General features: G+C 42.4%; 1 protein-coding gene across 4 annotated transcripts in view; it reads left to right on the plus strand.

Moving 5' to 3' along the window:
* Positions 1–13,785, plus strand: part of CACNB4 (calcium voltage-gated channel auxiliary subunit beta 4) — a 323,418-nt gene that overhangs the window by 293,437 nt on the left and 16,196 nt on the right. The gene's annotated exons all lie outside the window — the stretch shown is intronic.

Raw genomic sequence — 13,785 nt, forward strand, 5'->3', positions numbered from 1 at the left:
TTTTGGTGGCAATTTTCAAACCATCCATAGGGCCTGTGTTGTCCCTGTAGGGCCTGTAGGTGGCATTTCCCTTTACAAGTGTATTTCCAGATATTGAAACACCAGTCATGGCATTTAAATAATGTATGGCTATTTCGTGCCTTTATCTAGACACTGAGAGGCAGTGAATGCACTTGTAGAGTGGGCAGCACCATCGCCATGCAATTAGCGGTGATATTCAGACTGCTATCCAGATAAAACTAGGACTGTTTTTTTTTTTTTTTTGCTGCTTTACTTTATCCGGATACTTATTAGAAGAGCGGCCTCAATACTGCCATTATTGCCAGATAAGTTGTCAAGAAAGTAGTTGCAGTTACTTTTCAAATTCTTTCCAGTGGTCTTCACTCTTTTTTTCTTTGGTTATTTAGTTCATTATTCCCCACAGAGAACCCTTCATTCCTCATCTCAATCTTTCTTGACAGTCATTTCATTTAGACAAGTATTTTTGGATGTTGTCAGAAACTCTTCCTTTTTATGTAAGCTCTTTCAAGCAGCGACTGTCTTATATGTGACTCTGTGCAGCGCTGCGTACATCTGGTAGTGCTATAGAAATAATTCATAGTAGTAGTAGTGTGAAGAGTTTCAGTCTTTGGGAAGCAGAGCTGAGATTGTGATGTCATAATGCCTCATTCCACCAATGCCTAAGAGCCAACCTCATCAGTGATGTCACAATGGCTTGATTGTCCTGTTCTCCCCTCTGCCCTCCAACCCAGCCAGCTTCCCTTAACTGTATTCATGACATCCTGTTTGTCTGTCTTGTCTGTTTAGATCAGGGATCTCAAAGTGCCTCCTTGAGGGCCGGAATCCAGTCGGGTTTTCAGGATTTCCCCAATGAATATGCATGAGATATATGTGCATGCACTGCTTTCAATACATTCAATAAATTGAACTTGAACTTCAGCCCACGCTCCACCCGTGCAGTATCTGGATAGTGCTAAAGCAGACTGGATGGATTTTCAGTAGCACCATCTGCATAATGTCGGCTAAGGGAAGTATCTGGATTATTCTTTTTTAATATTATTAGACCTTAGGGTCTGATCAGACTGCAGGTATATTAATCACTAAAGACTTTGCATTAGTTTTGCAGTAGGAGTAGAGTCTAGGGCTTAAACCAGGGGTGGGCAACTCCGGTCCTCAAGGGCCGGAATCCAGTCGGGTTTTCAAGATTTCCCCAATGAATATGCATGAGATCTATTTGCATGCATTGCTTTCAATGCATATTCATTGGGGAAATCCTGAAAACCGACTGGATTCCGGCCCTCGAGGACCGGAGTTGCCCAACCCTGGCTTAAATCATGCTCAGGGATTTCTGTGTGTTTTGTCAGCCAGCTCTGCCTTCCTCCCTCTGGATCTCTTCCTCAGAATGAGTAAAAGTGCTCACACTGCCAATCAGCATGGCTATTTTTACTATTACTCTTATTTCTTTTTAGATCCGCAATTCATCAAGTTGCTGGGACTCGAACACGAGTCTATGGCACCTAACAACAACAACTACTATTAATTATTTCTATAGCATTACCAGACATACACAGCGCTGTACAGAGTCACAGAGAAGACAGCCCTTGCTCGAAAGAGCTTGCAATCAAAACAGACAAGACAGACAAACAGGATGTCATGGATACAGTTAAGGGGAACGGTTAATCAGCTGGCTGGGTTGGAGGGCAGAGGGGAGACAGGACAATCAAGCCATTGTGACATCACTGATGAGGTTGGCTCTTATTGGTGGATTGAGGCATTATGACATCACAATTTCAGCTCTGCTTCCCAACACTGAAATTCTTCACACTACTACTATGAATTATTTCTATAGCGCTACCAGACATACACAGCACTGTACAGAGTCATAGAGAAGACAGCCACTGCTCAAAAGAGCTTACAATCTAAACAGACAAACAGAATGTCATGGACAGTTAAGGGGAACGATTAATCAGCCGGCTAGGTTGGTGGGCAGTGGGAAGTAGGGTTATGGATTGAATGTTATTTCAAAAAAGGTGGGTTTTCAGTCTACTTTTAAACAAGGGAAGGGAAGGGGCTTGGTGAACAAACTCGGGTGATTTATTCCAGGCATGGAGGAGCAGCTAGATGAAAGAAACAAAGTCTACAATTGTCAGTGGAGAAGAAGGGTACAGCTAAGAGCAGCTTATCTGAGGAACGGAGTTCTCTAGGAGGTGTATAAGGAGAGAGGGGCAGCAGAATGAACACACTTGTAGGTTAGCAATAGGAGCTTGAACTGTATGCGAAGATGGATAGGGAGCCAATGAAATGATTTAAGGAGAGGGGTGACATGAGTGTAGCGAGGTTGGTAGAAGATGAGTCGTGCAGCAGATTTTTGCACAGATTGCAGGGGGGAGAGGCGGTACTGTGGGTTTGACACTGATCCTCCTTTCCTGTATCTAGCCCCCCCCCCCCCCACCTCCTATGTCCTTGCAGGAGAGATGGGACTAAGCTGGGAGATGAGTCCTGAACTAACTCATTTCAACCCTGCAGTTTGTGCTGAACAAGGGAGAAAACAAGACTTCTGAACCCCTTAGTGATGTCATTGCCAACATTTCATAATGATTGGGGGTGCCAGACACTATAAATTACTCTTCCCTGTATACAGTGAAAGATCTTGTTCAATATCAGGGGTACTCAGTACTCACTGGCATTCACAGAGCTGCCTCCTGTGCTAAGGGATGGAAAAGTCAACCACACATGCATTCAAGTGAGCCATTCTCCTGTAAGGGATGATAATTTTATATCAGGTGGGCTTAGTTTGAGAGGGCTGGAAGGCATCTATTTTGCATCCTTATAAAACTGCCTCGGGAAAGTTCCAGAAATCATGGCAATTCTACACCTGCTCGGAAGTTTATATATAAAATATATGTGCCTATTTTATAAATAGTATGCATAAATCATGACCCCATCCACACACTGCCTAAAATCTGCCTCCAGTCTGCATAAAAACTATGTACATTCTGGTTGTCGCACCTGGGCTAATTTGTAAGAGGCTTTTGCGTGTAAACTTCCTTGCACTCGCAATAAATGTCTTTACAAAATTCCTCTCTCAACATTTACTTAATAATCATCATCATAACATATAACATAACATAGACTTTATAGCAATGCAGAGATTTTGAAAACCGCTCCCCTATATGTTCTTTCTAAATCTTTTTTGTTTTAGTCATATTAATTTATTATACCAATGGAGAACAAGTAGAACTTATTTGTCTGTAACCTACAAGGTTGGCTACAGAACAACATTATCACTTTCATTTACTGAGATTTTGTTCAGGGTGATGAGCAATCATTCTTGGTTGGTTTTGGGGGTTTTTTTGGCTGGAAATTGCCATTGGCCTTTTGGAATGAAAACAAGTATAAGACAGTTAGTCTGATGACCCAGTGGCAGTGCTTCAAGCTGCTGTGCAGGTGATTGATGGTGGATTTCTGGATCTGATTTCTGCCTTGTAAAAGGCTTCAGAGCTAGAACTGCAATGTGATAAAATAGCTTTAAAGCACATTGTGGATCAGGAAAGAAAGTGTGAACAGAGGAATGAAGGATGATTCATAGTACTTCAGCTCCAAACTGTGAGCTTGCAAATGAACAAGAGGAGGTGCTCCTTAGACTAGAGACAGGTACAAGTATACAAGAGAAGCTAGCTATCCAACAAAGAGTACATAGTAGTTTAGTGAGTGAATGCCCTTGTAATCAACAAACATGGTTTTGTTCATTGGAGCATAATTCACCAAAAATGTTTCTTATTTTATTTATTTATTTCTTCCATTTGTGTTTCGCACATACCTATACAAGCTCTTGGCGATATTACAGAGGAAGGGGTTAGAAGAGGGTAGGGAGGACAATGGAGGGCAGGAAGATACAGGAGGAGAAGAGGATACAAGTGATTAGGTATCAAATAGATTTCAGTTTCTTCTGGAATTTGATGTGGTTAGGTTCTGTCCTGGTCATTTCAGTAAGATCATTCCAAGTTTTTACGCCTAGAAAGGTGAGCATGGAGTGGAAAACATGTTTGTATTGCAGATTTTTTGTGGAAGGGAGAATTAGAAGAATTCTGTTGAGGGTTCTGTGGGAAGTAGACCATGCCTCGGAGAAGAGCTGGATGAGAGGAGCTGCGGAGTTTCCGTAAAGTATACGGTGAATGATGCATGAAGTTTTGAAGGTTAGCCGGAATAGAGAGGGAAAACTGCTTGAGTACCTAAATAAATACATGTAAACAGTTCTGAGCTCCCCTGGGAGAACAGTATAGAAAATTGAATAAATAAATAAATAAATAAATTTGTGTCGGGATGGGTAGCCAGTTTAGTTGCCTGATGAAGCAGCTCCTCTCATCCAGCTCTTCTCCAAGGCATGGTCTACTTCAACTCTTATGTTCTTATTAGAACCAATGCTAGGAAGTTCTTTTTCACTCAGAGGGTGGTAGACACATGGAACGCGCTCCCGAAGGTTGTGATAGGGCAAAGTACACTACGGGGTTTCAAAGAAGGATTGGATAAATTCCTGAAGGACAGGGGGATTGAGGGATACAGATAGAGGTAGAGATAGGTTATAGAAAGAGTATTGATAGAAGAATAAAGGGGATTAAAGGGCCTAGATAAGGAACACATTACAGGTCATGGACCTCTGGTCTGACCCAGCGGAGGCAACTCTTATGTTCTTATGTAATCAAGTCATATTTTCTCAGGTTGAAGATTAGTCTGACAGTGGCGTTATGGATGAGTTTCATTTTGTGAATCAGAGTGGAGTTGCAATAGTCAAGTTGTGGAAGTATCATCAGCTGTACAACTAAGGCAAAGTGGTGTTGGTGAAAGTATGGTCTGATTAGTCTTAGTTGTCTCAAGGTATAGAGGGATATCTTTCAGAGACTGGAGATTTGTGGTTCCATGGTAAGTGTGGAGTCCAGGATGCAACCTAGGATTTTGGAGGATTCTTCTACAGGGAGGGTCTTGCCCGATCGAAGAGTAATGCTTGTTGGTGTGTAGAAGTATAGATCTTTGGTTTTAGTTTGTGCAAGCTTATGGTGCAAGCTCTGAGACAAACAGCTCAAGTCTGGTACTATTACAAAAACTATTTCACCTCATTGAAACAAATTGCAGTATTTTGGATAAAATGCACCACTGTAGAGAGGAACACCCACAAACAACATGAGATTTCCATATAGGGCTAAGTAGACCTAAAACCTAAATTTACACATCAGCGCCTTCAACAACAAGGCATAACTTATCCAATCTGATTTCACTCTTAGACTCTCCTATCCTTCTGCTAAATCTTTCATGAATGGCACTTTGCAGAACTGTTACTCTTTTGTCACTGCTTTTCATGATCTTGTCATAAATAGTATTCCTTTAAATAATTCTATTGCTGTGGCTTCAACTTTCTTTCCAGGGCTGGTGTAGAACTGTTAGGTACCCTATTTGATCTTTCAACTTTGCAACCCCTCTCCACCACACACAGTTAATGCTTTAATCTTATAAATATTTGTGTAAAGTCCATTTTACTATGTTTCCTCAAAAATAACACCTACCCTGAAAATAAGCCCTAGCATGATTTTTAAAGATGCTCCTAATATAAGCCCTACCCCCCAAAATAAGCCCTAGCATGATTTTTAAAGATGCTCCTAATATAAGCCCTACCCCAAAAATAAGCCCTAGTTAAGATCAACCCCCGAAGCCTCTCCTGAATATCCTTGACACTCCGCAACTCCATCCCTGATATTAGTGCTGCCTGATTTACTGGCAGCAGTTCTTTCTCCCCACCCCACCCCCATGTGCATCATCTTTCTTCCCCTCTCTCCCATCCCCCTGTGCAGGAGAACCCCGCCAACCCTCCCACTGTGAGATTGACATACCGTACATCTGAGGCCTCCAAAAACAGCAGCGGTGGCAAGTAAAAGTAATGCATGTGGGAAAGAGGAACCTGAAATATAGCTATGTGATGAAAGGTTTTGTGTTAGGAGTCATTGCCAAGGAAAAGGATCTAGGTATCATTGTTGAGGGTACGTTGAAACCCTCAACTGAATGTGCTGCGGCAGCGGTGGCTAAGAGAGCAAATAGAATGTTAGGAATTATCAGGAAAGGAATGGAAAACAAAGATGAAAATGTTATAATGCCCTTGTATCACTCTATGGTATGGCCACACCTCAAATACTGTGTGCAATTCTGGTCACCGTATCTCAAAAAAGATATAGCGGAATTAGAAAAGGTACAGCGAAGGGCAATGAAAATGATAAAAGGAATGGGACAACTTCCTTGTGTGGAAAGGCTAAAGTGGCTAGGGCTCTTCAGCTTGGAGAAGAGACGGCTCAGGGGTGATATGATAGAGGTCTATAAAATAATGAGTGGAGTGGAAAAGGGTAAATGTGAATCGCTTGTTCACAATTTCCAAAAATATTAGGACTAGGGGGCATGTGATGAAGCTACTAAGTAGTAGATTTAAAACAACCTGGAGAAAATATTTCTTCACACAACATGTAGTTAAACTCAAATCAGTTAGCTGAGCAGGGTTTATAAAAAGGTTTGGATAATTTCCTAAAAGAGAAGTCCATAGGCCATTATTGAGATGGCTTGGGGAGATCTACTGCTTATTTCTAGGATAAGCAGTATAAAATCTATTTTACTACTTGAGATCTAGCTAGGTCAAATGAACAAAATTTATTACCTATCCCTTCACTTAAGATTATAAACACAAGACGACAGTTTATTTTTTCAGTAAGCGCATCACAGACTTGGAACGCTCTTCCAATTTATTTACGAAAGGAGCAGGATCTGGGAAGATTCAAAAGTAATTTAAAAACATTTATTTTTAAAGATGCCTTTGATATTTAATCTTTTAATACCCAGGTCATTGATTTTATTCTATTAATATGCTTTTATTTCTTTCCCTCGTGTACCTTTCCTTTTTTTTTGTTCTGCTTTTTTATATTAAATTGTATTTCACAACCCCTTTTTACCTTATGTTATGAATATGATGAGTTAATTTTTAACTTTATTGTATTGTTCAAAGTTTGTATTGTATTGTTTCCCTTTGAATGTATTTTAAATTGTTCATCACTTAGAACTATGATTAAGCGATTAATCAAAAGAATTAATAAACTTGAAACTTGAAACTAGGTATTTGGGACCTGGGTTGTCCACTGTTGGTAACAGGCTACTGGGCGTGATGGACCTTTGGTCTGTCCCAGTATTGCAATTCTTATGTTCTTATGTAAGAGACATAGGTCTATGTTGGAGATGAGGGAGGAGAAACTGCAGGTTTTCAATAGAGCCAAGGACGACCTGAATTTGCAGTAATAATCAACAGGGAGGAGTGTGACAGCAGTGGTGAGCGTTAAAGTTACTTGGTTGACTCTTCACATGTTTGGCTCCTAGGCAGTGGCAGGTGGGTAGCAGGTTATCCTCAATAGACTCTGATTAGAGAAGTAAAGGTCAGGTATTATCGGAAAATGAATCAAATGCCAAAGTGAAATAATAAGATTTTAGTTGGGACCTGAAAATATTAAAGGACCATTCTGATCTAAGAATGGAATAGAGTTCCATAAAGTTGGAGTTATATTAGAGAAACATAAGTTTCTGTGGCTATCCAGGAATACCTATCTGAAAGAAGGAATAACCAGAAGGTTTTGCTTATTTGTTTGGAGTGTCCTCCTAGGGGCATAAGGCAGCAAAAGAGTGGTCAGAAATGAAGAAAGTATATTAAGTTTGAATGGGATCCTAAAAGTAATTAGAAGGATGTGCTCTAACTTTAGGAGTGGGGTTATATGACCATACTTAGAACGGCCATATAATAAATGGATAGCAGTGTTCTGAACAAGTTGTAATCTATGAAGCTGGTAGTGTGGAAATCCCATTAAAATAGAATTGCAATAATTGAGTTTTGAGAAAAGTAGAGATTGTAGTAGAATGTGCAGGTTTTTACAAGATAAAAAAGAGTGAACTGATCAGAAAAGGAAGAGAAAACTACCCTAGAGATGTGGGAATGAAATGATAGAAAATTATCGATAATTATACCTAAAATATCTGTTGATGTACAGTATGAAAGTGGACATCCATTCATGGTGAAACATGGTGGTTTTGAGGGAGGATCTTTGGGAGAGAAAATCAGTACAGTCATTTTTTGTGAGTTTATTTTTAACTTGTTGGACATTAGTCAATCAGCTACTTGATCAAGTTTATGAGAGATTGAAGAATAGCTAGAAAAGTTATGTGAACTGAATGGATGGAGAAGTTGAATATCATCAGCAAAAAATAAAGTAAAACCAAGAAACTGAAGTAGAAGAGTGGGAGGAGCAAGGAAGATATGAGAAAGAATTGGACCCAACACTTATCCTTGTGGGCTCCCTGAATAAAGAGATCTTGGAGATAAGAGAGAACCTGAGCGCAAAACAGAATAAGATCAGCCTGTTAAATCCGTTGATGGCTCAAACCTAATCTTACTTTACATTTAGGAAATCATTAAAAACTCACTTATTTGATAAACAAGAATGTTGATTTTATATTCACGACGAGGTTTTTTATCTTTTTAAAATTTCTTATCTTATGTTTTATAATAATAGTTTGGAACTATATTTTAACCAATGTTATATTTGATTGATGTAAGTAGCAGTATTATTATGATGCTAATCTTTAAGCCCGTTACATTAACGGGTGCTAGAATATATCTGTCTGCCTTTCTTTCTGTCTCTCTCTCTCTCCCGCTGTCTCTCTCTCTCTCTCTCCTTGGCTCCCTTTTTCTGTCTGTCTTTCTGTCCCTCTCCCTGCCCCTGTGTCTTTCTTCCTTTCTGTCTGTCTCCCTCCCTCCTGCTGTCTGTCTGTCTGTCATTCTTTCCCTCCATTTCCCTGTGCAGTAGTATTTCCACCCCACTTCCCTGCAACAGCATTTCCCTCCCCCCCCGACTTCCCTGTGCAGCAGCAGCGGTATTTGTCTTCCCCTCCAGGTCCCTGTGCAGCAGTTGCAGCATTTCCCCCACCCCTTCCCTTCTCTTACCGCGATCTTACCTGCTCCATTCGGCCCCTCCCCCGCGTTCTGGCCTGCTGCTATCTGGCTGCTCTGTTCGGCTCCTCACGGCTGGAGTCCTCTTCTTTGTAGGCCCCCCTTCCCTTCCCTTGGTCTTGAGCAGAGCCGCTATCAGAAATTTCTGGGCCCCTTACTGAGCAATCCTATTGGGCCCCCCACGCACCCCTTCCCCCCCCTTCTTCCATGGGCCGAATACACACATACTTTTCTCTGTCGCCGCACTCTTTGACCAAAAGATTTGTAAGCCTGCAACCACGTCAAGGTAGACTCTTTCAGCAGCTCCCCTCCCTCCCCCTTACCTTTGTGGCCAAGTCAAAATGATCTACCAACAATAAAATTTTAAAAACACAAAGCACGCTGTACGCAGAGAAAATGTTAATTATCATTTATATTCCGCGGGTTTTCAAAGAGGTCAAGGCAGATGACTTTATGCAATGTCACCTCAGTAACAACTATACAAAAAGAGGCAAATATTCCCCCTCCCTTTTTACTAAACCGCGATAGCGGTTTTTAGCGCAGGGACCTGCGCTGAATGCCCCATGCTGCTCTTGAAGCTCATAGGCTCCCTGCGCTAAAAAACGCTATTGCGGTTTAGTAAAAGGGGGCCATAGTGCAAAATATAGACAGCATATATAAATTCTCAAAACGGAGACATTTTGATCACTAAATTGAAAATAAAATCATTTTCCTACCTTTGGTAATTTCATCAGTCTCTGGTTGCACTTTATTCTTCTGACTGTGCATCCAATATTTCTTCCCTTCTTTCAGCCTCCTGTATGCTTCCTCTCCTCCAGACCTCATTCCCTCCCCAAACTTTTTCTTTGTTTCACCCTGCCCCCTTCTTTCTTTTTCTTTCTCTCCATACCCCCTTTCATTCTGTATGTCTGTCTTTCTCTCTCTCTCCGTGCCCCATTTTTCTTTGTTTCACCCAGCCCCCTTTCTTTTTCTGGCTCCCTGTCCCCCCCTTTCTTTATTTCTCCTATGCCACCACCATTGGGGAAATGCTGCCACCGCCACTGGGGAATAGGCTGCCACTGCCGCTAACGGGAACAGGCCGACGCCGAGTTCGCCCTGCTTCTCTTCCCCGCGGGGCCGACCAACTCTCGCCACTCGACGTCAATTCTAACATCGGAGAGGACGCTCTGGGCCAGCCAGGCAGCGATTGGCTGGCCCAGAACATCCTCTCCGACGTCAGAATTGACGCGGGTGGCGAGAGTTGGTCGGCCCCACAGGGAAAAGCAGGGAGAACTTGGCACCGGCCTGTTCCCAATGGCGGCGGTGGCACTCAAGTGGCTAAAGAGACGCAGTTTGCCAGCCTAGGGAGAACACTGGAGGGTGGCCAGCTGTGCACCCCCTTGGGGCGTAAATCCGGGGCAGACCGCCCCCACCCCCACCTTGGTATGCCACTGTCTGTACCTCACTCCCTCCCTATGACCAAAAATTCTCCTTTCTTCTATTCCCCATGTACACAACCATCTCATTCCTTCCCTTCCTCTCTCCCAAGTCCTTGCCTTCTGTGTCCAAAAACACATTCCCTCCCCACCTCAGCATCTCTTTCCCTCCCTTCCTCTCTCCCAAGTTCATGCCTTGTGTCCAAAACGCACTCCCTCCCCCATCTTAGCAACTTTCTCAGCAAAATGTAGCTCGAGCCGCGTAGGCTTGTCTTCTATTTCCTGCCTGTCCCGCCGCGCACACATAGCCGACCAGAAGTCTTCCCCGACTTCAGCGTTGATGTCGGAGGGCGGGCTGTGCTTAAGCCCCCCTCCGACGTCAGCGCTGATGTCGGGGAAGACTTCCGATCGGCTGTGTGAGCGGCAGGGCAGACGGAGTACAAGACGAGCCTCGCGGCTCGAGTTATATTTAACCCCGCGGGTCCCCAATCGTCCCCGTTCAGCTCTCTCTCCTGTGCACCCCCTTGGGGCGTGCACCCGGGGCGCACCGCCCCCCCTAGGTACGCTACTGGCCCGGGCCCCCTGTCAGCTCCGGGCCCCTGAATGCAGGACTGGTAGTACTGCCCTGATGGCGGCCCTGGTCTTGAGCTTCGGTCTGGTCTGGCCTGCTCATCTTGCCGTATTTTTTTTTAGTTGAAAGACGCGGCGGTGGCTCCTCTCATGATCCCCACCTGCATCGGAAGTCCGACGTAGGTGGGGATCGTGAGAGGAGCCACCGCTGCGTCTTTCAACTGAAAAATGCAATATGGCAGGGAGCAGGCCAGACCAAAAAACAGAACTGTAAGCCGCGCATGCACACTTCCTATGGGTCGCTATAGCTCACGGAAAACCGGCGCACGCATAGGAAGTGCGCATACGCGGCTTACCGTTTTATTATATTAGATTATGTAATTGTACTTTTCGCTGAAATGATTCCGTGTTTTCTGTTGTGAATCTCCCAGAACTGCTGGTTGGGCGGTATATAAGAAAATAAATTATTATTATTATTATTATTATTATTATTAAATAAGAATTAAACCATTGAAGGGCATGACTAGTAGCGTGTATATCTTTTAAACAGTCAAGGAGAATACTGTGGTCTACTAAAAAGCAGCAGTCATATTGAGTGAAAAAAGCACTATAATCACAGTTACTGTCTAAAGTTATCCTTATGTAATTTGCAATACCTATAAGAGTATGTTCAGTTGAATGATTGGAATGAAAGCCAGTTTGACATGAGTGAAGGGCATTAGTACTGAGAAGGTAGTCAGAGAGCTGATTAGCAACTATCTTTTCAGTAACTTTTGAGAGAAATGGAAGATGAGAAATGGGTCTGTAATTAGACACTATGGCAGAGTTGAGTTTGGAGTCCTTAAGTAGAAGTGTAACTGGAGCCACTAATGTGATTAAAACTTTAACAGCTATTTTATGAATGGTGTCTTCACAGTTGGTTGCCATTGGCTGTCCAATGTCCCAGAAGACCAATCAGGTGAATGTGGTTTCCGATTGGTTCTTGTGGGACATTTTAGCGCATGTTGAGACACCATGATGATACCACCAGAAAGCATAGATTGTACTGCTGAACAGTGAGTACCTCTTTCATTATTAGTTGAATCACGTTAGTGGCTCCAGTATCCCACATGAAAGTTTTATTTTTTTGTAGGTTTGTGCTGGTGTCAGGTTTGCTGGACCTGAGGCAGTGGCAGTATGCCACGGAACGATCATTGACCATATTTAATTGAACTTTGATGTGAAATTTTGTTCTCAGTGATTCAACATTAGAATTTTTGAAGAAAGTTAATGAGAACTTATTAATGCTATCAGAAAAGTTTTTTTATGCCTATGATGTGGAGGAGGTAGGATCTTTTGACTCACCCAGTGCTGAGGCTTTTTCTTTTGTTTGCATTAATATGACTGGTGTTTAGCCAATTTATTAAATAGTGGAGAGTTTTTTTGAACTTAAATGTATGCTATTTCCTTCCACTCCTCCAGTTAAAGATTGTGTGTGTTACTAAACTTTCAGCCACAGAATGGAAAAAGAGCCTTAGTAAATCAGTTTTTAAAGGAGCTGGTGCTGATCATAGAGGCTATTCCACCTTCCCCTCCCAATATACACACTTAAGTTTCACTATGAACAGCTTTAAGTGTGGGATGGAGGGGAAGAAAAAGAGGTTTCAGCCATTGGTTCCTAAGTTTTGGGACTGGCTCCTAGATTCAGTGAAAATTTGTCAAGTCCTGCACTAAAGTATCACAGTTTAATTAATACCAAGATAACTAGAATGTAGTACCTAGATCTTTCAGTTAAAAAGCATAGGTAAAAATCATCTGACTGTATGATATTACTAGTTTAAAAAATTATGGATAATAATCGAATTATGGAGTATTCATAGGATTACCTGATGTCCGGATTTACCCAGACATGTCCTTTATTTAGAGGACTATCCAGGTATTTGGTCGGATTTTGGAAACCTGGTAGTTTGTCTGGGTTTGGAAGGCTCTGCCAGAGCTCAGGGCTGCATCTGGAGGATCTCCGAACATGTACTGATGCAATGTGATGACATCATATATATGTGGTGCATCTGCACATGCTCCAGACGCAATCTTGAACTCAGGAAAGGAGATGAGGTTTGTATGTGGGCGAGGCTGAGGCGGGGCCACATGTCCTCTTTTTTTACTTTTACAAATATGGTAACTCTAAGGGCTCCTTTTACTAAGCTGCGCTAGATACTAACGCCACCATTGAGCTGGTGTTAGTTTTTGGCATGTAGCGTGGGGTTAGCACGTGCTAATCTTTAGCGCACGCTAAAAATGCTAGTGCAGCTTAGTAAAAGGAGCTCTAAGTATTCAGAACTGTTAAAAATTCAAATTGACAACCCAATGATATAAACTTAAAACTTGAACTTAATTATTAATATACAAACCACATGAATCAACAAGAATGAGTCAAGCAAATAATTTTTATAATTTCAAAAATGCCTGAAATTCATCAATATAAGTAATACATGAAAATATGAAGGCATGTGGTCTAACTGGGTGTGCTTCCTCGATTCAGCTCCTATAGTATGAGTCAGCTTGGGTTAGGGACAGGGCAGAGTTGAGTGGGGAAGAAGATCAGAGTGACATCTGCTGGCCAATGAGAGAGTCATGGCCCTTATATTTTGGGCAGAGTTTTGCTACTGCAACATTTGTCCTATTAAGGGGTCCTTTTACCAAGCTGTGGTAGGGGTTTAACGAGCGTAATACCGCGCGTTAAACCGCCTGCCGCGCTAGCTGCTAACGCCTGCATTGAGCAGGCATTAGTTTTTTAGC

Source organism: Geotrypetes seraphini, chromosome 5 (assembly GCF_902459505.1).
Source record: "Geotrypetes seraphini chromosome 5, aGeoSer1.1, whole genome shotgun sequence".
NCBI classification, from domain to species: domain Eukaryota; kingdom Metazoa; phylum Chordata; class Amphibia; order Gymnophiona; family Dermophiidae; genus Geotrypetes; species Geotrypetes seraphini.